Below are 26,630 nucleotides of genomic sequence, written 5' to 3' on the forward strand. Positions count from 1 at the left end.
ATCCTTGATTATCTGACCTCTGTTAGAAATCTTCTCCTAGATAGAGAATCTATTAAGGTCCCCCAACAAATGCTCCCTTGTAGATGAAACAAAGGAACTCATCTCCAGATTCATTTCCCATCCATGGGAAAGTAGATTGGACAAAATCTCTTGAAAGAGAATGGATACTACTTTAACGGTCAGAACCTGAGTAATTTGAGGAAAATACCAAAACCCCATCTCCAGACTAGGACTGGAACTATCACTACCAGAAAAGGAAGATCCTGAACCTAGTTCAAGGAATGCCTCTTATCATACCTGAATTGCAGATACACTAACAGGAAAAAAACTGCCACTGGAAGGGATTCTTAGATTGAACTAAGTTTGGCAGGCTTCCAAAAGACATGACTGACCCTTCAGAAAGAGAAAAAGAGCAACTTTCCCTAAGTCCTACTCTCTTGACTTGCGGTAGAAAAAAAACCCTTTTCTTCACCCATAAAGTTAGAGGATAACTCTGTCAGACCAAGTCCCACAAGTTTTCATCCTTGCAAAGGAAAAACCGGTAGCACGTATTTGCAGGAAACATAAAATATTGGACCTGCAACAGCAAGACTATACGGCATAAACTGTACCACTAAGACAAAGGTAGGCTTCTCAGCGGAACAAGATATCAGCCACAATGCCCGACGAGCTAGCACAGCAAGTCTAATGAGACAAGGCATTGTTCTAAAAGAGTAATAAAACCTCCAACTTCTTATCCATGGATCCATAAAAGAGCAGCTACCCTCCATAAGGATCAAAATTCTCTGAGCCATGGTAGGATCTACTTAAGGCACCGTGCATCTTAATGGAGTCAGTGACAGTAAAATCCTTTAAACGACGAGAGACAGGGAGAATCCCCAGTTTCTCCTATTCCTGTGAAAATATCCAAGGAACGTAAAAACACTTCTTCATGGAAAGGAACATCATGGAAATAATAAAGTTACAAAACCTTTAAAGGTTGACACCGACAGGGTTATCTATGTCGTCCAAGTAGCCATAACCTCCTTTAAGAATATACGAGGTGTGCAAGCATACATCTGAAAGGTACCACTTCAGCATCAGATGAAGGAATTATACTGTCCGAATCTGAGATTTTACCCTCAGAGGCTACCTCCACACTAGACTCAGGAGAGATAGCGGCCTATGTAGCAGAAAGTGGAGCAGAAACCATACTATCTGAAAGAGTAATGTCCTCTTGCAGTTTCCCTATAGGTAAAGAAAAACAGATAAAGCCGCAGATACCACATAGGATACCTGAGCTGCAATTCTGTAAGCAAATACACTCCTCCAGGAGTAAGACAGGAACTGCAGGGCACTACATGTGACGCCAAAGAGGCTTGGTGAGTTTAAGGAGAAGGAAACATGAGGCTCAGATGACAGCAACCTATGGATACATTCAATAGTCTTATACTAATGCCCTACCAGAATAGGTTACCAAACCAGGAAACTCTCAGATACTAAACTGCTTACTCAGAAACTATGCTATAGAAGCAGCACTGAAGAATAAACTTCCCCTGAGGGACATGAGGCATATGGTTGAAAAAAAATCTTTATATTAAAATATTTGCAATTTATTCATTTAATCCATCAAGGCCACTAATCCTTTTTAGATATAGACTGGATAGCTCACCACTGAACTACAGTGGAATAAATCTGCATATATAAAAACCTCAACTTGAGGATGTAAAAAATATGTGCTCCAGTAGTACACCAAACTCTATTAAACGAATGTACATACAGGATACCTTATGAGATAGAATTAACATTTGCCTCAGAACATTTATAAACGTGCAATATGCACTAAATAAGGATATTCATTAATTAAAGGGACAATCAGAGCGGTCTCCATGGTAAATTCACGTGCATGAGCTCAATGTTATCTATATGAAACACATGAACTAATGCCCTCTAGTGGTGAAAAACTATCAAAATGCATTTAGATTAGAGGCAGCCTTCAAGGTCTAAGAAATTAGCATATAAACCTCCTAGGTTTAGCTTTCAACTAAGAATACCAAGAGAACAAAGAAAATTGGTGATAAAAGTAAATGGAAAGTTGTTTAAAATTGCATGCCCTATCTGAATCATGAAAGATTTTTATGGACTTGACTGTCCCTTTAACCTTATTCACCTCAGAAACACACAGGAATACTTTATTTTTTATTAACGTGTAACATACACTAAGATGTTCCTGTCATTTCAACTTTTTGAGAAACATTGAACAAAGATTCTCTGGTATGTAACAATAAGTAATACAAATTATGTATTGGGTCTAAACTGTTCCTTTAACTCTGATGAACTCCCCTGTAAGGAACAAACAGAAGGAGAAGTAACAACTTTAGAAGCAAGAGCAGCATTAGATTGGTTTGAATGCATTTAAACATGTGTTACATAAATGTGCTGGAGGTAATAATACCTCAGCCTGTTTACAATAAACACCCTTAACACTGGTAGGAGAGCATTCAGAGGGCTCAGCTTCTAAGGTAGGTTTAGTGGCAGTCAGAAGGCTCCATACCAGCAGAAAACTACAAAAGTAGTAATATGCACATAAACTAAAACATGTAGGTATCCCCCAAAAAAGATCTCCTGAAGAGTCCTGAAGAAAAGGGAAATGCCCCCTCCAAAAGCAGCTCTAAAAAACTTACAAGGCCAATCCAAGCTAATCTGACGGCATGCAGGATAATGCACTTTGAGACAGAGATACCAAGTACAATCTGCAAAAAGTGCACCTAAGTAATGAGGGAGCAAGCACGTTATCCAACTTCAGATCAGAAGAAAAAGCGTGCCAAAACTGACCAGCGTGTAAAAACCAAGTGTGCTCTATCCCGAGAAGCCTTAGTGTGTGTGTGTATATATATATATATATATATATATATATATATATATACACACACATACATATACATATATATCTCTATCTTATACATACACATATCCAGATTTACATGTAATATATAGAGTCAATATACTATGTGCGTGCCCTCATTAGCTACTTAAATTATTTAAAAAAAATTGTGCTTAATTAGGGGAGGCACGGGAGCAGGAGCCAAAAATGTATTTGGGGGTTTTCTTTACTGAGTGCCTCTGGAGCAAGCAGCGCAGCTCCGTGGGAGCGCACTAGTTGCAAGCAGTCATGTGACCTTACAGATCAGAGACACCAAAGCAGACAGAGCTGTGTCTGAAGGACTGGGGGTTATCGGCGTGCCCGAAGCGCAATACTGATACAACACCGAATATACAGGCAAGTTTCACTTTGTTTAAGGAGGCTTTATAAATTACACTTACTGCGTTATACAGGCAATGTGATACCAAGTAGTATAGTAGACAAAGTATACGGATTAACAATGTTCTGGGGACTGATGCTTCCTGTTCTACAATTCATGATTATGAACTAAATGTTCCTTGCCTAGTTGTGTGGTAAATACCAAACTAGCTTCACTAACTTATAGCAGCATTTAATGTGAGGAGGAGGCAAATTTATTCAATTTACTGTATTTCCACTACATTGAATTGATAAGTACAAAAGGCCACAGGCTGCCAGAAAGAAGGACTATGTTTTGCAGCATCTCTTGGTTGATCAGAAAAATTAACAACTAGGAAATCTCCACTGTTGAGAGAGCTCCAGTGAGCTTTGAGGATTTTGTTGCTCTCTTCTGTCTTTTGTTACCTTATTTCTTCCACTGACTACCAATTTCAAAAGCTGTGAAATTATGAATATCCATTGTGTGTGATCTAACCACACATCTTACTACTACATTCAGGCCACAAACGTATAAACATATATTTGCTACAAGTACAAAACTTAAATTAGTTTTGCTAATAGTTCAATAGTGTTTGTGTGTGTGTGCGTGCATGTGTCTGAATTATTTTCATAATTCTGCAATTTTAATAAACTACAAGATTTCAAAGTGCATTATTTAAAAAATGTAATAACATCTATTGCGGGAGTGGGGCACTGTGCAAGACTTTGAAAACATCTGATCTACAGTAAAAGACCCTTTGGTGAACAAACTAATAGTTACTGTAGATTGTGTTAAAAATTCAATTATTGCCCACTAGATGGCAATAGAAATCTGCCAAGTGAAATGCTCTTTCATACAGAAAACATGACATGCACAAATTCAATTGCTTTTTATTGTTAAAATCATTTTATTTCTCCACTGCTTCCCACTTCTCATTTAATTGTAAAACTTTGCAGTCATCATCTTTATGAAACAAACTAAAAAAGGCAGTATTTAAAGGGACATTCCAGTCAAAATTTAAATGCACATAGATGAATTACATCTTTGAATAGAAACATATTATTTTCAATATAAATATATTGGCAAAAATGCTTCTAGTAAAAGCTATCACTGTTTTACTATTAACTTTTTCCACTGCACACTCACGTGAAAAATAGCTACCTATTCTCAGTGCACTAGCATTTAAAATACTGCAGCTGCTCATAGAGACAGTGGGCTTGCATCATGTCAGAAATTATGCAAATGTAGTCATTACCAGATGACACAAGCACTCCAGGCTCTCTGAGCAAGTGCTGTGTTTAAAATGCTGATGCACGGAGCATACTTAAATACACTCTTGAAACAGCTAGAACTAGAAGCATTTTTGATGACATATTTATATTGCAAAAGTACTTATATTCAAAATGGAGATGCATCAATGTACATTGCGATTTTGGTTGGAATATCCCTTTAAGCAATCTTAAAATTCTTTGGTTTATTGTTACAGTACAAGATCACAAGCAGAAATTCACTTTCATAGGCAAATGGATTTATTAAACTATAGCTTGACTTTTTATTTTAAGAGCAGCACAGAAAAGAAAAAACAAAACAAATTATACTAACCTGATACTTTTATTTTATTCTGATGGGAAGAGTCCACAGCTGCATTAATTACTTTTGGGAATTCAGAACCTGGCCACCAGGAGGCGGCAAAGACACCCCAGCCAAAGGCTTAAATACCTCCCCCACTTCCCCTCATCCCCCAGTCATTCTGCCGAGGGAACAAGGAACAGTAGGAGAAATATCATGGTGAAAAAGCTGCCAGAAGAAACAGAAAATACGGCCGCCCCCTATGAACAATGCGGGCAGGGAGCTGTGGACTCTTCCAGTCAGAAGAAAGGAAAATTATCAGGTAAACATAATTTAAGTATGTCTTCTTAAACAGAAAGAGTTCATAGCTGCATTCATTACTTTTGGGAAAACAATACCCAAGCTATAAAGGACACTGAATGCAAAACGGACGGGTACAAAAGGCGGCCCCTTCTGAGGGTACCACAGCCTAAAACCCAAAACTCCCTACAGAAAAAACTGCTTCACTAGAAGCCAAAGCACAAAAAGGAAAAAGGCAGAGATAACTGCCCAACAGTTAAAACCAGCAAGGCCCTTGCTAGAGACTGCTCAGGATTATTAGACTCGACCGAGCCAAAAGCCTCTGAGGAGATGAAGTCCCGCAGGCATGCAGCCCGCAAAATTAAACTCAACCCCAGATCAAACGAAAGGGGAAACATCCACAATCCCCCAGCGGGGAAGAAAAGAGACTCAGCTAAATGAGTCTGAAAGCACCCTCAGAACCCAAAGGGACTAGGACCAAGAAAAGGAACTGCAAGAGAGTGAACCAGGATGAAACAGGGCACCTATGAAAAAACCCTGCCGACCCAGAAAAGCAAAGGGAGAACTTGTAAAGCCTCCTCTACCTCAAAGGACCAAGAATGTCCTGAGAACTTAAAAGAAGGAAAGAAAAATCCCTCCCCTACACAGAGCACTCAGAATAGAGCAACCGAAAGACAAACTGTCCCCAGGAGCCGCTGAAAAACCAGCATCAGATATCTGAATATGCTCCTCCAAGCCATAGGCATCCTGCTACAATATAAGGACTTAGCAACCACAGGTTGCCACCCTAGTTATGAAACCGCACAGGACCTTTTTCAGAAGAACTCCGAAACAGTGCAGGACAGGATCTTCCCAAAAAGGGACAGGAAAGCAAGGAACCAAACCCAGAACCCGGTAGAAAAAAAACTACCTGCCGAGGAGGGATCCACCGCAAAGCCTCTCACTTGAAGGAGGTTCACAATAACTATGATACGCGGCTAAGATCAACAGATCAGACAGATCCCTGACTCTCGTTCCGGCAACGGACCCAGCACCAAGTGACTGATAACGTCCGAAAGACTAAGGGATTAAAGGTACCCTGAATCATCAGGACCTGCAGGAAGGAAAAGGGGAGGAATCCAGCCCCCCCCCCCCAAGAGCTTGGGTTCCATGACCCAGGCAGAGCCCTCTTCCTGAAGGCGAAGGACACTCCCAAAAGAAGACCCTCTACTGGAACTACAGTAAAGGCATGGCACAAGAAATCCATCCCTTCACACTGACATCCGCCCGCAAGGCAGGGGGAACAACCCCACTAAACAGAGGAATATTAAGTACCTCCCAGCACCAGGCGGAAACTATGGAATGTCAAATTCACCCCCAAAGGGAGGGAAAGCGAAGCCAAAACTTAACAGCTTGCTAGCACACAATGAAGGTGCAAATGGCTGCACATGGTTTCAAACTGCAAACCTACCGCTCACAAAGGACATCACCGAAAGAAAAAATATGTGGCCACTAAGGCCGGCCCAGTAAGAATTCTAAATCTCCCTGCAAGAGAGAAAAAAATACGCCAGTAGGAACAGAAGACGTCCCGGAACTGGGAGACTGGGCTGTCCTGAATCAGTCCTAAGGGATCTGGATACAGACCCCCAAAATTCCAGTCAAAGACAGGACAAAGAAACCCGGGCACCCGAAAACTCGGAGCCAGCTAAAATATTTAATAATTCCTGAGGAACTACTAAGGTATCCCATCCGGAGTAGACTTTGCACCACAGGCGATGCAATCACAGTCATATCCAAGACACCTTGGACACTGAACTTCCACTAAATGTCCCATACACAGAGAGCTTAAGACACCCACAGCGGGATACAACTCCCAACATAAAGGGTGATAGGCAATGGTGAAGCCACGCAGCCACTGTGGAAGGCCTTAAGGCTCTAGGGACAATTTCCACTAAGTCCAAAGACTAAGTAACAAATGAGAAAACAGAGAACTCTGCTGATGAATGCTAGCTGTCACCAGAATCACAAAACAGATGAGAAAACAGGAGTTTTACCTGGGTTCAAGTCCACAACCTCCTGCTTCAGGTGTGGTGGAGCTAACCACTACGCAACATCTCCCTTAGAAAACTGTGTAAAGAAGCTATCAAAAGTCTCCAAGATCCTCAGGATCCACTTCCCTGACACCCCTCGAGGATTGAAGACGGAGCATGTATCCGAGCACCTGGCGGGAGATAGCAGGGGCGACACAGGAAAAAGGAGACAATCTAATCTGTAAATCTCCCAAAAATATGGGATCAGACAAGATCCCGAAAGTAGAATAACCAAAAAGCTTAACTTCCAGAAACAGATGACCCGAAGACAACCCTAAGGCCCATCACCTCAACCCGAAGGAAGAGAAAACCGTCATCTAGGAAAACGGATTCCAAAAAAAGAACCTCAAAACAGAAGGCTAGGGAAATCACCCAGATTGATCCCTAGTAGGATCCGCTCTGGACCCCCGCCCATGAGGAACAGGACAGTGAGGACTGAGTACAATCCCCTGATGCCCCACCCAAAGGCAGAACGAGAACCAGCCTGACATTTGGGAACAAATGCTTCCTCTACCATGTTTTAACCCTGCATGGGCAGAGCCTCAAAAAATGTATTGAACTCATAGAAGGTTCACTTCACCAAAACTTAGCAAAAAGCAAAGATTATTCATTTGAAGAGACACCCAGAATAATAAACTCCTCATCCAAGAGAGCAACTCACCACCCAGCCATGTCAGCCGCTTACACCGGCACCAAGTGGATGATATAGACCGTAAGAAACAGAAATATCGCCCTATCTGGACCAGCCTGCTACATAGGGCACTTCAAACTGAACAAGGCCACAGAAAAATGTGAGACCCCACGAGGACTCGATAAAAGGATCTAAAGACATAACAATGTACTAACACCTCACATGCGACTTCCGCGGAAGTTCCCAAGCGACCACAAAATCGCTAGTATCAAATTCCAGAGAATAAATATTTCCCAAAGGAGAAATCATAACAGACACGAGCTTCTTAAAAAATAAATAAAATACATCCTAATCAGATCAAATAAAAGAAGGGCAGTACCCGCAGGTGAACACCCAAGAAGAATGGGTACACCAACAGGACCAGCCAATCAGAGACCCCATTCTTCCAAAGCTCAGAACTGGAATAAGATGCCCAAAAAAGAAAGGAAAAATTTAGGATGACCAGGCGATTAACTTCATCCCCACACGTCTTAACCCAGCTTGCCGTCTGGAATATTAGTACTGGGATACTCCAGCACCGCCAAAACATGCCGTAGCAGAACATGATGGCGCGCCAGTCTATAACGAAAAGCAAGACTTACCTTCACCTGGGCAACTGACGACCCCGACCCAAGGGTTTGGCCCCTGAAGCTCCAGAGGAGACCACTTCCTCCAATGGATGATGTGACCTAGGTTATCCCACGCCTGACGATCCCCAGTTAGCATAACACGGACAGTATCTCAGCAACACCTCCTCTGGAACATGTAAATCCGCCAGGGCCAAAGATATGGCCATGCAGAACTGTGCCGTAACCTCTGGAGGAAATAAGCCCCCTTCTGGAGAAGGGGTAACGGTATTAGGGACACCTGCTTGCGTAGCCAAAGAAGGTTCTAGGGGAGGCACCGCACGGGATATGGGATCCCCAAGGGCAGATGGCACGGCAGACTCTAAGTTCATACACTTCACAAGAAGTAGAATCTGAATCAGAGACATCCGTCTCAAAAAAGTCAGAATCCTCCATAACTAGGTAGATAGAAATTATGGACAGGGAAATAAAACCACCCCCACATAATTTATGTAAGAACTTACCTGACAAATGAATTTCTTTCATATTGGCAAGAGTCCATGAGCTGGTTTCCCAAAACCTCAAAATGCCTATAAATACACCCCTTACCACACCTACAATTCAGTTTTACAAACTTTGACTGCTATGGAGGTGGTGAAGTAAGTTTGTGCTTTGGTACTGGCTCAATCTTTTCATTTAGCAGAATCGAACTGGAAGTAAAATTGTGCTTTTATACAAAAATCATAACCACTAAAAAAGGGTGGGCCTCATGGACTCTTGCCAATATGAAATAAATGAATTTATCAGGTAAGTTCTTACGAAAAAAGTAAATTTATGCTTACCTGATAAATTAATTTCTTCTATGGTACGACGAATCCACAGATTCATCCTTTACTTGTTGGATATTATCATCCTGCTAACAGGAAGTGGCAAAGAGCACCACAGCAGAGCTGTCTATATAGCTCCTCCCTTAGCTCCACCCCCCGTCATTCGACCGAAGGTACAGGAAGAAAAAAGGAGAAACTAAAAGGTGCAGAGGTGACTGAAGTTTAAAATAAAAAAATATAATCTGTCTTAAAAAGACAGGGCGGGCCGTGGACTCGTCGTACCATAGAAGAAACTAATTTATCAGGTAAGCATAAATTTACTTTTCTTCTATAAGGTACGACGAGTCCACGGATTTATCCTTTACTTGTGGGATACAATACCAAAGCCACAGGACACGGATGAACGGGAGGGACAAGACAGATGGTTAAACAGAAGGCACCACTGCTTGAAGAACTTTTCTCCCAAACATAACCTCCGAAGAAGCAAAAGTATAAAATTTGTAAAATTTGGAAAAGGTATGAAGTGAAGACCAAGTCGCAGCCTTACAAATTTTTAAAAGCCCATGTGGAAGCCACCGCTCTAGTAGAGTGAGCTGTAATTCTTTCAGGAGGCTGCTGTCCAGCAGACTCGTATGCCAAACGGATGATGCTTTTCAGCCAAAAAGAAAGAGAGGTAGCCGTAGCTTTTTGACCTCTATGTTTTCCAGAATAGACAACAAACAATGAAGATGTTTGACGGAAATCTTTGGTCGCTTGCAAGTAAAATTTTAAAGCACGAACCACATCCAGGTTGTGCAACAGACGCTCCTTCTTAGAGGAAGGATTAGGACACAGAGAAGGAACCACAATTTCCTGATTAATATTCTTATTGGTAACAACCTTAGGAAGGAATCCAGGTTTAGTACGCAAAACCACCTTATCAGCATGGAAAACAAGATAAGGCGAGTCGCATTGCAATGCAGATAAATCATAAACTCTTCAAGCTGAAGAGATAGCAACTAAAAACAGAACTTTCCAAGATAAAAGTTTAATATCTATGTAATGCATAGGTTCAAACGGAACCCCTTGAAGAACTTTAAGAACTAAATTCAAACTCCATGGCGGAGCAACAGGTTTAAACACAGGCTTGATTCTAACTAAAGCCTGACAGAACGACTGAACGTCTGGAACATCTGCCAGACGCTTGTGCAGTAGAATTGATAAGGCAGATATATGTCCCTTTAAGGAACTAGCTGAAAGCCCCTTCTCCAATCCTTCTTGGAGAAAGGACAAAATCCTAGGAATCCTGACCTTACTCCATGAGTAGCCTTTGGATTCACACCAATAAAGATATTTACGCCATATCTTATGATAAATTTTCCTAGTGACAGGCTTTCGAGCCTGAATCAAGGTATCTATGACCGACTCAGAGAATCCCAGCTTGGATAAAATCAAGCTTTCAATATCCAGGCAGTCAGCCGAAGAGAAACTAGATTTGGATGCTGGAACGGACCTTGAAGCAGAAGGTCCTGTCTCAGTGGCAGAGTCCATGGTGGAAGAGATGACATGTCCACCAGGTCTGCATACCAAGTCCTGCGTGGCCACACAGGTGCCATTAAAATCACTGAAGCCCTCTCCTGCTTGATTCTGGCAATCAAACGAGGAAGGAGAGGAAATTGTGGAAACACATAAGCCAGGTTGATCGACCAGGGTACTGCTAGAGCATCTATCAGTACTGCTTGAGGATCCCTTGATCTGGACCCCTAGCAAGGAAGTTTGGCGTTCTGACGAGACGCCATCAGATCCAATTCTGGTGTGCCCCATTAATGAATCAATTGTGCAAACACCTCCAGATGGAGTTCCCACTCCCCCGGATGAAAAGTCTGACGACTTAGAAAATCCGCTTCCCAGTTCTCCACTCCTGGGATATAAATTGCTGATAGATGGCAAGAGTGAGTCTCTGCCCATCGAATTATTTTGGTAACCTCTATCATCGCTAGAGAACTCTTTGTTCTCCCCTGATGATTGATATATGCTACAATCGTGAATATCACTCTCAGTTCTAGAACCCTGTGCTTTCAGGGAATTCCAGACTGCACCCTAGCCCAATAGGCTGGCATCCGTCGCCACTATGACCCATGCTGGCCTGCGGGAACACATTCCCTGGGACAGATGATCCTGTGACAACCACCAAAGAATAGAGTCTCTGGTCTCTTGATCCAGATTTATCTGAGGAGATAAATCTGCATAATCCCCATTCCACTGTTTGAGCATGCATAGTTGCAGTGGTCTGAGATGCAAGCGAGCAAACGGAACTATGTCCATTACCGCTACCATTAGTACGATTACCTCCATACACTGAGCCACTGACAGCCGAGGAATGGAATGAAGAGCTCGGCAGGTGGTTAAAATCTTTGATTTCCTGACCTCCGTCAGAAAAATTTTCATGTTCAGGAATGGAACTCTTGTGAGAGGAATAATTGAACTCTTTTTTACGTTCACCTTCCACCCGTGAAAAGCCAACATGATATCCGTGTGAGATTTGGCTAGTTGGAAAGTTGACGCCTGAATTAAGATATCGTCCAGATAAGGCGCCACTGCTATGCCCCGCGGCCTTAGAACCGCCAGAAGGGACCCTAGCACCTTTGTGAAAATTCTGGGAGCTGTGGCCAACCCGAAGGTTAGAGCCACAAACTGGTAATGCTTGTCCAGAAAGGCGAACCTGAGGAACTGGTGATGATCTTTGTGGATAGGGTTGTGTAGATACGCATTCTTTAAGTCCACGGTGGTCATATATTGACCCTCCTGGATCATTGGTAAAATAGTCCGAATGGTCTCCATCATGAGATCTAAAATTGGTCTGAAGGTTCCCTCATTTTAGGGAACCACAAACAGATTGGAGTAAAACCCCTGCCCCTGTTCTGTTTTCGGAACTGGGCAGATCACTCCTATGGTATATAGGTCTTCTACACAGCGTAAGAACGCCTCTCTTTTTGTCTGGTTTACAGACAATTGAGAATGATGGAAACTCCCCCTTGGAGGAGAATTTTTGAAATCTAGAAGATACCCCTGTGTTACGATTTCTAAAGCCCAGGAGTCCTGAACGTCTCTTGCCCAAGCCTGAGCAAAGAGAGAAAGTCTGCCCCTACTAGATCCGATCCCGGATCGGAGGCTACCCCTTCATGTGGTCTTGATGGCAGCAGCCGGCTTCTTGGCCTGTTTACCTTTGTTCCAAGTCTGGTTAGGTCTCCAGACTGACTTGGATTGAGCAAAATTCCCCTCTTGTTTTGCAGCAGGGGAAGAGGTAGAGGGACCACCTTTGAAGTTTCGAAAGGAATGAAAATTATTTTGTTTGGTCCTCATCTTAGTTGTCTTATCCTGAGGAAGGGCATGGCCTTTTCCTCCAGTGATGTCTAAAATTATCTCTTTCAGTTCAGGCCTGAATAGGGTCTTACCTTTGAAAGGGATGGCTAAAAGCTTAGCTTTTGATGACACATCAGCAGACCAGGACTTAGCCCATAACGCTCTACGCGCTAAAATGGAAAAACCTGAATTCTTTGCCGCTAATTTAGCCAGTTGAAAAGCGGCATCTGTAATGAAAGAATTAGCTAGCTTGAGAGCCCTAATTCTATCCAGAATATCATCTAATGGGGTCTCAACCTGAAGAGCCTCCTCCAGAGCCTCGAACCAAAAAGAAGCTGCAGTAGTTACAGGAACAATGCATGCTATAGGTTGCAGAAGAAAACCCTGATGAATAAATATTTTCTTTAGGAGACCCTCTAATTTTTTATCCATAGGATCTTTGAAAGCACAACTGTCCTCAATAGGTATAGTTGTACGCTTAGCCAGGGTAGAAATAGCTCCCTCCACCTTAGGGACCGTCTGCCACGAATCCCGCATGGTGTCTGATATGGGAAACATTTTCTTAAAAGTAGGAGGGGGAGAGAACGGAACACCTGGTCTATCCCACTCCTTAGTAACAATGTCCGAAATCCTCTTAGGGACTGTAAAAACATCAGTGTAGGCAGGAACCTCTAGATATCTGTCCATTTTACACAATTTCTCTGGAACTACAATAGGGTCACACTCATCCAGAGTCGCTAAAACCTCCCTGAGCAATAAGCGGAGGTGTTCTAGTTTAAATTTAAAAGCCGTCATATCTGAGTCTGTCTGAGGGAACATCTTTCCTAAATCAGAAATCTCTCCCTCAGACAGCAAATCCCTCACCCCCAACTCAGAACATTGTGAGGGTACATCGGATATGGCTAATAAAGCGTCAGAGGGCTCAGCATTTACTCTCACACCAGACCTACTGCGATTCCCCTGCAACCCAGGCAGCTTAGATAAAACCTCTGTGAGGGTAGTATTCATAACTGCGGCCATATCTTGCAGGGTGAAAGAAATAGATGCATTAGAAGTACTTGGTGTCGCTTGTGCGGGCGTTAATGGTTGTGACACTTGGGGAGAATTAGATGGCATAACCTGATTCCCTTCTGACTGAGAATCATCCTGCGACATACATTTATTAGCTAAAATATGTTCTTTGCAATTTATTGCCCTTTCAGTGCATGAGGGACACATTTTAAGCAGGGGTTCCACAATGGCTTCTAAACACATTGAACATTGGCTTTCCTCAATGTCAGACATGTTGTACAGGCTAGTAATGACCACAAACAAGCTTGAAAACACTTTATTTAGTGAAAAAATAACAATCTTAAAAAATGGTACTGCGCCTTTAAGAGAAAATAAGCATACACGTTCTGCAAAACTGCTTTAAAATACACCAATCGTTTCAAATTTTTGATAAAAGATTCAATTTATGCAGTTAAGTTTGCCCCACAAGAAATAGAAACACTTAACCCTTTATTGTGCAAACCGGATAGATAAAAGGCCTAAATCCGGAAAAAACACCCCCGCTATGGCACCACCGCCTACCTGCCCTCAGGGATTGGACAAATGGGGTTAAAGCTTCGAATTGGCCCAACACTTCCACAAGGGCCCTCCGGAGTTGGAGCTTGCTGCTTGCTTTGTAAAAACAAATGCGCATCTGAGGCGCGAAAATAGGCCCTGCCCATCTCACTCGATGTTTTGTCAGCCTCAAAGAACCGCACCAGAGCGGTTCCAAACTAGCCATGTGGGTTCTGAGACCCAAACAAGAAGCCAAGTGTACCCTCAATAAAGTCTTCCAAAAAAACGTTATTGCCCAAAAAAAACGTTAACAGTACTCCCAGTTCACAAAACGTTTGCCCACAAACATTTAAAAACTCAGTGTCACACCATTTTTTCATTAGCCCCTTATGCTAGCATAGTAATACCCTTCTATCTCTCTTAGGATTACTGCTTACCCTTACCCTCATGGGGATACTGTCAGCCTTTCTGAAATACCACAGTCTCTCCAGAAAAAATGACTGAACATACCTCACTGCTATATAGCATTAAAACGTTCCTCACACTGAAGTTTCTTGTACCCCTCAGCCATTCTGTAGGAACTGCTCTGGATCTTAGTGACAAATGCTAAGATCATCAGTCTCCAGGCAGAAGTCTTCATCCATCTGCTGCCTGAGAGTAAATAGTTCACACCGGTACCATTTAAAATAAAAAACTCTTGCTTGAAGAAAATAAAAACTAACATTTTATCACCTCTTTCACTTTACCCTTCCTAGTACTTAGAGTAGGCAAAGAGAATGACTGGGGGGTGGAGCTAAGGGAGGAGCTATATAGACAGCTCTGCTGTGGTGCTCTTTGCCACTTCCTGTTAGCAGGAGGATAATATCCCAAAAGTAAAGGATGAATCCGTGGACTCGTCGTACCTTATAGAAGAAATTATGTTTTCTTTCATGTAATTGACAAGAGTTTATGAGCTAGTTGACGTATGGTATAGAAATACCCAAGATGTGAAAGTCCACAGTAAAGTCACTAGAGAGGGAGGGATAAAATAAAAACAGCTATTTCCGCTGAAAAAAATAAATCCACAAAAAAAATAAGTCTTTCTTATAAATTTCACATAAATTTTAAGAAAAAAACTTAAATCATAAGCAGAAGAATCAAAATGAGACAGCTGCCTGAAGAACCTTGCTACCAAAGACTGCTTCAGAAGAAGCAAATACATCAAAATGGTAAAATTTAGTAAATGTATGCAAAGAAGACCAAGTTGCTGCTTTGCAAATCTGATCAACTGAAGCTTCATTCTTAAAAGCCCAAAAAGTGGCGACTGATCTAGTAGAATGAGCTGTAATTCTCTGAGGCGAAGACTGTCCCGCCACCAAATAAGCCTTGTGAATCAAAAGCTTTAACCAAGATGCCAAAGAAATGGCAGAGGCTTTCTGACCTTTCCTAGGACCAGAATAAACAACAAATAGACTAGAAGTCTTCCTGAAATTTTTATTATATTATATATTATTATATATTAATATTTCAAAGCTCTTACAACATCCAAAGAATATAAAGATTATTCAAGAGCATTCTTAGAATTAGGACACAAGGAAGGAACAACAATTTCTCTACTAATGTTGTTGGAATTCACAACCATAGGAAGAAATTTAAACGAGTCCGCAAAACAGCCTTATCCTGATGGAAAATCAGAAAAGGAGACTCACAAGAGAGAGCAGACAATTCAGAAACTCTTCTAGCTGAAAAGATGGCCAAAAGAAACAACACTTTCAAAGAAAGTAGTTTAATATCCAAAGAATGCATAGGCTCAAAAGGAGGAGCCTGCAAAGCCTTCAAAACCAAATTAAGACTCCAAAGAGGAGAGAATGATTTAACAACAGGCTTGATACAAACCAAAGCCTGAACAAAACAGTGAATATTAGGAAGTTTAGCAATCTTTCTATGAAATAAAACAGAAAGAGCAGAAATGTGTCCCTTTAAAGTACTTGCAGACCAACCTTTATACAAATCATCCTGAAGAAACTGTAAAATTCTAGGAATTCTAAAAGAATGCCAAGAGAATTTATGAGAAGAACACCATGAAATATAGGTTTTCCAAACCCGATAATATATCTTCCTTGAAACAGACTTACGAGCCTGTAGCATAGTATTAAGTCAGAGAAACCTCTAGAGAAACCTCTATGACAAAGCACTAAGCGTTCAATTTCCATATCTTCAAATTTAGCGATTTGAGATCTTGATGGAAAAACGCCCCCTGAGACAGAAGGTCTGGCCTTAAAGGAAGTGGCCAAGGTTGGCAACTGAACACCCGGATAAGCTCTGCATACCAAAACCTGTGAGGCCATGCTGGTGCTATCAGAAACACATGTGATTGTTCCATTATGATCTTGGAGATCACCCTTGGAAGAAGAAGTAGAGGCGGAAATATGTAAGCAGGTTGGTAAAACCAAGGAACTGCTAAAGCATCCACCATCTCTGCCTGAGGATCCCTGGACCTGGAAAGGCACCGGGGAAGCTTCTTGTTTAGATGGGAAGCCATCAGATCTATTTCGGGAAGACCCCACATCTGTACAACCTCACAAAATACATCTGGATGGAGAGACCACTCCCCTGGATGTAAAGACTGATGACTGAGATAATCCGCTTCCCAATTGTCTACACCTGGGATATGTATCACAGAAATTAGACAGGATTTAGATTCCGCCCAAGAAAATATCCAAGATGCTTCTTTCATAGCTAAAGGACTGCGAGTTCCCCCCCCTGATGATTGACATATGCCACAGTTGTGATATTGTCTGTCTGAAAACGAATGAATGATTCTCTCTTTAATAGAGGCCAAGCCTGAAGAGCCCTGAAAATAGCATGGAGTTCTAAAATATTGATTGGTAACCTCGCCTCTTGAGGATTCCAAACTCCTTGTGCTCTCAGAGACTCCCAGACAGCTCCCCAACCTGTGAGACTTGCATCTGCTGAAAACACAGTCCAGGAAGGACGAACAAGAGAGGCCCTTTGAATAATCCGTTGATGGTCCAACCACCAGGACAGAGAGAGTTGAATGTTGGGATTTAAGTATATCAACTGTGATATCCGAGTATAATCCCTGCACCATTGATTCAGCATGCAAAGTTGCAGAGGTCTCATATGAAAATGAGCAAAGGGGATCGCATCCGATGCTGCAGTCATGAGACCTAAAACTTCCATGCACATAGCCACTGAAGGGAATAATCGAGACTGAAGGTTTCGACAGGCATAAACCAATTTTATTTGTCTCTTGTCTGTTAAAGACAGAGTCATGGACACTGAATCTATCTGGAAACCTAAAAAGGTGACCATGGTCTGAGGAATAAAGAAACTCTTTGGTAAATTGATCCTCCAACCATGTTTTTGAAGAAACAACACAAGTTGATTTGTGTGAGATTCTACTAAATGAAAAGATTGAGCAAGTACCAAAGCACAAACTTACTTCACCACCTCCATAGGAGGCAAAGTTTGTAAAGCTGAATTGTGGGTGTGGTGAGGGGTGTATTTATAGGCATTTGAGGTTTGGGAAAGTTTGCCCCTCCTGGTAGGATTGTATATCCCATACGTCACTAGCTTATGGACTCTTGCCAATTACATGAAAGAAATGGCACCTTACACCCCTAATGGTTGGGACACTCACCACATCCTGAGACCAAGACAGCTAGCGAAACAAACTCTCTTCGTCGCCACATGGTCTGGAATACGGAAATGGAGCACAGAAGCGTGACCACGCCTCGTCACAAGGTGCACCGTGCAAGCCATAGAAAAGCGCACCAAGGGCTGCGCAGCCTTACAAGAAAAGGCTGTTATGTTCAGATCTAGCCACGAGCCCAAGCAACACTACACATTAGCAGACAAAATCACATAACAAACATGATTAGTCCCCCCTGTTCAATAACCCCCCTCAGGAGATATTAACCATTGATTCCTTATAAAGATAAAGGAGTCCCACTGAGACCCTGACTTCTCCGTTTACATTACTTTCATCACATCATCAAAGTAAAATGAAACAATCTTACCAGAATCAATGCCATGGAACAGGAAAACGGCCTTCAAGTGTGACAGATAGTAGCTTCTGACATGGACTTGAGAGAAGAAAGCAGGCAGCGAAACTCGTCCACACTGATTGCTAAGGAGCTGTTAACATCAGTCGGGATGGTTTCACAGAAAGACTCTTCCTGCATCTCCGGACTCTAACATTCATCCATGATCTCACTGAGAGGCTGACAGGATTACTAAAAACTCCAGTCCCATTTCGAAGAGTACTACCCTCCATAAGAGACTATATAAAAATCTTCCAACACTTCTCTGCCAACCTCCTGTGACGAAAGGCAAAGAATGACTGGAGGATGAGGGAAGTGGGGGAGGTATTTAAGCCTTTGGCTGGGGTGTCTTTGCCTCCTCCTGGTGGCCAGGTTCTGAATTCCCAAAAGTAATGAATGCAGCTGTGGACTCTTTCTGTTTAAGAAGAAAATGTAAATAAATTCACATTGAACCACTTTGAAGTAGGGTATATGTTCATGTAAGAGAAAATATTTGTCAAGTCTCTCATGAATGCATTTCCAGATTTTTAAAGGGACATTAAACATATAGCATATATCAGCAGTTAAAGGGACACTAAACACAATTCATGGTGCTGCCATGATGGAGCCTAGCACTTGCAGGTATCTGAAGAAGAGTTACTATTTATGTGCAAACAGGTCAGAACTAGAATGTAGTGAAAGATAGATTTCAACATGGCAGCACTCATTACTACAGGGAGGCAGGGAATAATCTCAATACTATGCTTACAAAATGTATTTTGTGTTTAATGTCCCTTGAATGAATAGCAACATAAATGTGTTTAAACAATTTAACAATGTTATTTTGTTAGCAGAATTTACAAGGTTTTGCAAATCAAGAGCAGCTCATGTATAGCCTAGTGAAGCACTCTTGCAAAGCCTGTTGGAATTCATGTTCATAATGTCTTTGGCTGATTCCAGTTAGGGACAGATGTAAATGAGCTTGTGCTCTGAGCAAACCAATCACTATGTAAAATGTTCCAATCTCTGGTTAAGTTCACCATACACTAAAAGGAACACTGTAGTCCCAAAAAAATTACATACAATTTTTGCACTACTCACGGTGGAACTCAGAGGATAAACACACTGATAAAGTCTGACTTAGCTTGACTGCCCGTAATGACTGGCTCACAGGCTGTTTCTTGCTCTGGACCAGAAGTTTTCTGCCACTCTCCAGTAGGACATTATTTATGTGTTTAACCCTTTGAGGGTTTCAGGGTGAGCAGTGCAAATATTACATGCTCTAACAAATTACAGCATGTACGTTTTCCAGTATAACGCCCCTTTAAGTATGATGGAGGCACTCCAGCCTCTCTGGAGTGAGTAGAACACACACTTCACAGTGGTATTTTAGAACAGAAGCAGTTAAAATAAATAATGAATTTATATTATGTTATGTTTCTTACTTAAATTTTTGCAAGAAGATTAAATGCCAAGTTTAATGTTCCATTAAATAGCAGCTGTATTTTAGATCATGTGCATCTTCTGTAAAACAACTTCTGAATTTGACTTTATTGCTTTCAAAGTAACCAATAAGAAGCTACCATCCAGATCCAAAACTTAATGTAACACTTTAACATTTATTTGAACAGTTGAAAACCCAGAATATTATGTTTAAAAATAATCTGGTATTTATACACATTAATACCACTTTTTGACAAATTTATTTTTGTCACAGATATCGTTTGTGATGTTAAAAAAACTAAATTTACGAAACACTAATCTTCCCAATACTTAAGAGGGAAAACAAAGTTAGTTCAGTAAAGGGATAACAGACTAAAAACCACACACACACATATATACTGTATATATATGTATATATATGTATATATATATATATATATATATATATATATATATATATATATATATATATATATATATATACACATTTATATATTTCATATAATTCATATGCTCTTTTACTACTTGCAGAAAATAGGGAATTAATTATATTATGAATGACGTCAACAAAGGGACATAAAAATACAAACATTTTAGAGAATTTTATTGTTCCACTAGTTTCTAGTAACAGGATTCCTACCTTGAATTAAGATTGCAATCATGGAATCAGAAAAAACCCTTTGCCTTTTCATACCATCTAGTTAAGACACTTGTGAACAAGAATGGAAGAGCAAATTTGAGAATAGGAGGTCTAACCCCATGGACAGAGAAAAAAGAAGGGAACTGAACATTTGTACTAGATTTGGATACCAAATCCTGTAACAACAGCAGAATTACCAAGACAGAAAAAGAATAAAAAACAGAGGCGCCAACATGGCCTAATATCGCCCAAACAATAGATAATAACAGCACAAGGATATGTGAATACTCACAAACAAAAAGCACCCAATTGGTGCTAATGGAGCAGGCTGAAACTTCACAGTGGTCCAGCACACTGATTCCTTAGCACAGAGACAGTCATGTATCCTCAGGAAGTCCAATGTTCAAGTGCCTTCATTTGTGGAGGGTCCTTTACTTCATGTCTCAGCACCACAATGGGTCTGTGGTCTCTACAGGAAGGGAAAGCAGTAGTGTGACCTTTGAAGTTGTTGCTAGGAGACACTTATAATAGCTGTATTCAGTTTCATGCCCATGCTCAGTAGAGGACTTTTGCTTGATTTTGCAGACCTTTTTCAGTTAGCCTCTGCAGCTTTCAGCACACCAAACCCAGGAGTAGTCTCTCTCATCAGTGTCTTGTTTTCTTGAGTGAGTTCTTGTATAATAAATAATGCTGGCACACCATTGTGTGCCAGCATTATTTATTATACAAGAACCCACTCAAGAAAACAAGACACTGATGAGAGAGACTACTCCTGGGTTTGGTGTGCTGAAAGCTGCAGAGGCTAACTGAAAAAGGTCTGCAAAATCAAGCAAAGGTCCTCTACTGAGCATGGGCATGAAACTGAATACAGCTATTATAAGTGTCTCCTAGCAACAACTTCAAAGGTCACACTACTGCTTTCCCTTCCTGTAGAGACCACAGACCCATTGTGGTGCTGAGACATGAAGTAAAGGACCCTCCACAAATGAAGGCACTTGAACATTGGACTTCCTGAGGATACATGACTGTCTCTGTGCTAAGGAATCAGTGTGCTGGACCACTGTGAAGTTTCAGCCTGCTCCATTAGCACCAATTGGGTGCTTTTTGTTTGTGAGTATTCACATATCCTTGTGCTGTTATTATCTATTGTTTGGGCGATATTAGGCCATGTTGGCGCCTCTGTTTTTTATTCTTTTTTAGATACCAACTACCAGGATAGCCATCCTTTGACAGAGTGCAGCCTTATGTCTTGATCATCAATATTGTGGTTATAAGGACTTATCATAGTTATTTTTGATTTTTTGTTTTCCACTTGATTTTATGTCTGTTATCAGTTATCTGGTCACTGCCTACATTGACAATATTATTGTATGCTACTAATATTGTTTTTTATATTATATTATTTTAACACATTATTTTATATTTTTTCGCTAACTAAGTTTTATCTGTTGATATCCATCTTTGCTAAGGCTAATAGTCTATGCCATTCTAATACCTTATTTATCAGATACCTTTTTCACTATCTAATACTAAGTTGATATTGAGGAAGCGCCCCCTAAGGGCGTGGTGTGTTGATTCCTATACACACCACTCTCTCCACATATTCTAGAATTACCAAGACCACTAATGTTCTTTTGCGTGCAAAGGAAATAGCGTACGTATAATGAGTTGGAAGTAAACAATTGAGCGACTTCAGAGCTTTAGTTTGTTATGCGAGTGAAAAAAAATACATTGTACAGTACAGTTACACTTATAACAACACTATCTAATAAAAAATATTTAAAAAATTGCAATAAAAAGCTATAAAGGCTCAAAGATACAAATGAAACAGGTTATACATAATTGTTTTGTGGGTCCTAAACAATAAGAAATAAAAAAGAAAAAAATATGTTAAAATAAAATGTTATTAGGCATTATGCTACAAACTAAAAAAAAAAATATTCACTTGACAGTTTCTTCAGAAATTAAAATCCATAAATCAGAAGAATGAAAACTGACAAAGTGGAAAATAGTGTCCAGTCACGATATTGGAATCTCTGTCCTAGTTGGCATTTACAGCAATAAAGTGCAATCGTTTTTATTTGCTTTTTTTCTGCTCAAATATAAACATATCCTGCATAAAAAAATAAAACTAATACAAACACAACATATTTTTATTTTCATTTCTGGGAGTATAAGACATTAATTGCATTGCAAAGCATACAGCTTCAAAGATTCAGATTTGTACTATTTTACAATCTAAAATACCTCAGAGAATACATTTACAGCTAAGGCATGATAGCTTTTAAAGGTCTTCTAAAAGTCATAAAAAATTCATCTTAGGTCAGCACAATTTTCTCTAGTCATACAAAGGATAGTCCTTCAACATAAAGATTGATAAGAAATAGTTTTATAGCTCAATGCTCTATAATCATAGTAATAATAGCTTTACCGTAAATGTAAAAGCATTCTGTAAATCAGTGATAGACTGTAGTGTGTGTGTAATACAGTACCAATTAAGAAATCTACCTGAACCCTATTCTGCAGATATGTAACCGTTTTTTTTGTTGTTTTTTTTTAAACATTTTTATTGAGGTTCTGAATAAGGCATACATGAGATATAAAACAAACAAACACAGTGATAATGAGATGCAAGGAACAGATAGTACAATTCTGTGCGACAACATAATACTTTTCTAAAAAGAAGACGCAAAAGCATATTATACAAGTGTTATGCCAAATATTCTGTGTGCCTCCTAGATGACAAAAGAGGCCGCTCTTGGACCTCATTCATAAACACAGGACCGTAGATAGGGGGCTGTGTCCAGTGAAGAGACCACTTTTGGATCTCTAAATGAGAACCTCTTTTATATAGATTAGGATATCTGGTATAACCAGGTAGAATTAACAGTTTAATAGGCTTAGTAAATATGTAAAGGTAGGGTAAATAGGATTAACAGCGTAGGATTACGTGAACATATATATATATTTGGATAATCTTGCATAGGTTATAAGAGAAATGAAGCTGAATATAGTGATAAACTGCAATATTTTGCTAGTAAAGAAGGTAAATAAGGTGCGGTATATGCGAGAAAAAAACGCATATTCAGTCCTCCTGCTAAATGAGGCGTATTATGTGGGGTGGGGGGTAGGAGGTGGTGAGTTGCCTATGATAAGCGGACAAAAAACGTCTGATTATCTTCTGGGTATGCCAATCAGAAGCACATGGAAGGAATTGCAATTGGGTCAACTACTGTAGGTGATTGTTTAAACTAGGTAGGTAAAGACTTAGTATGTCTCTAAGTAAGGTCTCATGAGTGTGTGGATAGCCAGGAGAGAGGTAGATACAGATTAGCTACATATAAGAGTAATGTTGCATTAAGGGTATTGCAAGTGAGTAGATCCCAAATAGTGGGAATGTTAATGCAGGGCCAGCCTGCATCAGAGGCATATCTGGGGTTTTGAATTGATGTTATGCCTCACAGTGTAGTTATGACCACAGAATCTAGCCATAGGCTTTGCACATACTACTAAATGAAGATAGGAGTCGCTCATCTCTGCCAAGAAAAGAGATGTATCTATACTTTGTTAATGTTTTGAGAGGGGTACAAGTACCAAGGAATAAGCCTGACATTAAAAATATTAAACTAGATGATTATGAAAACACCGTCTGTGAGGGGAGAGTGGTAGTTACGGAGCAACATCATTGTGGGAAAGGGCATAAAACAGGTGAAACTCAAAAGGTAATTATACTGCTGGACCTAATAAGTGTTGGGGGGCCCACCTCGGCCGCAGGTAACGCCCCTACTGTAGGAGATTAAACCACAGCAGTCATAATATGAGGAGTGATTTTCTTGGTTTACCATAAAAACAGAATTTATGCTTACCTGATAAATTTCTCTCTCTTACGGTGTATTCAGTCCACGGATTCATCCTTACTTGTGGGATATTCTCAATCCCTACAGGAAGTGGCAAAGAGAGCACACAGCAAAGCTGTCCATATAGCTCCCCTCAGGCTCCGCCCCCCCAGTCATTTGACCGACGGTTAGGAGAAAAAGGAGAACCATAGGGTGCAGTGGTGACTGTAGTTATAAAATTTGAACCTGACTTAAATGTCAGGGCTGGCCGTGGACTGAATACACTGTAAGAGAAAGAAATTTATCAGGTAAGCATAAATTCTGTTTTCCCTTACTTGGTGTATTCAGTCCACGGATTCATCCTTACTTGTGGGATACCAATACCAAAGCAATAGGACACGGATGAAGGGAGGGAACAAGTCAGGTCACCTAAACGGAAGGCACCACTGCTTGCAAAACCTTTCTCCCAAAAATAGCCTCCGAAGAAGCAAAAGTATCGAATTTGTAAAATTTGGCAAATGTATGCAGTGAAGACCAAGTCGCTGCCTTACAAATCTGTTCAACAGAAACCTCATTCTTGAAAGCCCATGTGGAAGCCACAGCTCTGGTAGAATGAGCTGTGATTCGTTCAGGAGGCTGCTGTCCAGCAGTCTCATAAGCCAATCGGATGATGCTTTTCAGCCAAAAGGAAAGAGAGGTAGCAGTCGCTTTCTGACCTCTCCTCTTACCAGAATAGACAACAAACAAGGATGATGTTTGTCTGAAATCTTTAGTTGCTTTTAAATAGAATTTTAAAGCACGAACCACGTCAAGATTGTGTAAAAGTCGTTCCTTTCTAGAGACTGGATTAGGACACAGAGAAGGAACAATAATTTCCTGGTTAATATTCTTATTAGAAACCACTTTTGGAAGAAAACCAGGTTTGGTACGCAAAACAACCTTATCTGCATGGAACACCAGATAGGGTGAATCACACTGCAAAGCAGACAATTCAGAGACTCTTCGAGCAGAAGAAAATGGCTACTAAAAACAAAACTTTCCAAGATAATAACTTAATATCTATGGAATGTAAAGGTTCAAATGGAACCCCTTGAAGAACTGAAAGAACCAAATTTAGACTCCAAGGAGGAGCCACAGGCTTGTAAACAGGCTTGATTCTAACAAGGGCCTGTGCAAACATCTGAACGTCTGGTACAGCTGCCAGGCGCTTATGTAACAGAATAGACAGAGCAGATATCTGTCCCATTAAGGAACAAGCTGACAGACCTTTCTCCAATCCTTCTTGGAGAAAAGCCAGTATCCTTGGAATCCTAACCTTACTCCACGAGTAACCCTTGGATTCACACCAACTAAGATATTTCCGCCATATCTTATGGTAAATTTTCCTTGTGACAGGTTCTCTGGCCTGTATCAAAGTGTCTATAACTGATTCAGAGAAACCACGCTTAGCTAGGATTAAGCGTTCAATCTCCAAGCAGTCAGTTGCAGATAAACTAGATTTGGATGCTTGAAAGGACCTTGAATTAGAAGATCCTGCCTCAATGGCAGTTTCCATGGTGGGACCGATGACATGTCCACTAGGTCTGCATACCAAGTCCTGCGTGGCCACGCAGGCGCTATCAGAATTACCGAAGTCTTCTGCTGTTTGATTCTGGCTATTAGCCGAGGGAAAAGAGGAAACGGTGGAAAGACATAAGCTAGACTGAATGACCAAGGCGCTATTAAAGCATCTATCAATGCCGCCTTGGGATCCCTGGATCTGGATCCGTAAAGGGGAAGTTTGGTGTTCTGACGGGACGCCATCAGATCCAATTCTGGAATACCCCATAGCTGAGTCAGCTGAACAAAAACCTCCGGGTGGAGTTCCCACTCCCCCGGATGAAAAGTCTGACGACTTAGAAAATCCGCCTCCCAGTTGTCTACCCTTGGGATGTGAATTGCAGATAGATGGCAGGAGTGATCCTCCGCCCATTTGATGATCCTGGATATCTCCTTCATCGCTAGGGAACTCTTTGTTCCTCCCTGATGATTGATGTACGCTACAGTCGTGATGTTGTCCGACTGAAATCGGAGGAATTTGGCCTCCGCTAGTTGAGGCCATGCTTGGAGCGTGTTGAATATCGCTCTCAGCTCCAAAATGTTTATTGGGAGAAGAGATTCTTCCCGAGACCATGTACCCTGAGCCTTCAGGGAGTTCCAGACCGCACCCCAGCCTAACAGACTGGCGTCGGTCGTGACAATGATCCACTCCGGTCTTTGGAAACTCATTCCCTGAGACAGGTGAACTTGAGACAACCACCAGAGAAGAGAGTCTCTGGTTTTCTGGTCCATTTGTATTTGAGGAGATAAATCTGCATAATCCCCATTCCACTGCTTGAGCATGCACAGTTGCAGTGGTCTGAGATGAATTCGGGCAAAAGGGACTACGTCCATTGCCGCCACCATTAAACCAATTACCTCCATGCACTGAGCCACGGAAGGCCGAGGAATGGAATGAAGAGCTCGGCAGGTGTTCAACAGTTTGGACTTCCTGACCTC

At 41.1% G+C, this 26,630-nt stretch overlaps 1 protein-coding gene and 1 pseudogene across 1 annotated transcript in view; both read right to left on the reverse strand.

Annotated features, from left to right (window-relative positions):
- LYRM4 (LYR motif containing 4) overlaps window positions 1–26,630 on the reverse strand; it is a 384,769-nt gene that overhangs the window by 113,397 nt on the left and 244,742 nt on the right. The gene's annotated exons all lie outside the window — the stretch shown is intronic.
- Window positions 7,722–7,830, reverse strand: LOC128661888 (uncharacterized; annotated as a pseudogene).

This window comes from Bombina bombina, chromosome 5 (assembly GCF_027579735.1).
Source record: "Bombina bombina isolate aBomBom1 chromosome 5, aBomBom1.pri, whole genome shotgun sequence".
In the NCBI taxonomy this organism is placed as follows: Eukaryota; Metazoa; Chordata; class Amphibia; order Anura; family Bombinatoridae; genus Bombina; species Bombina bombina.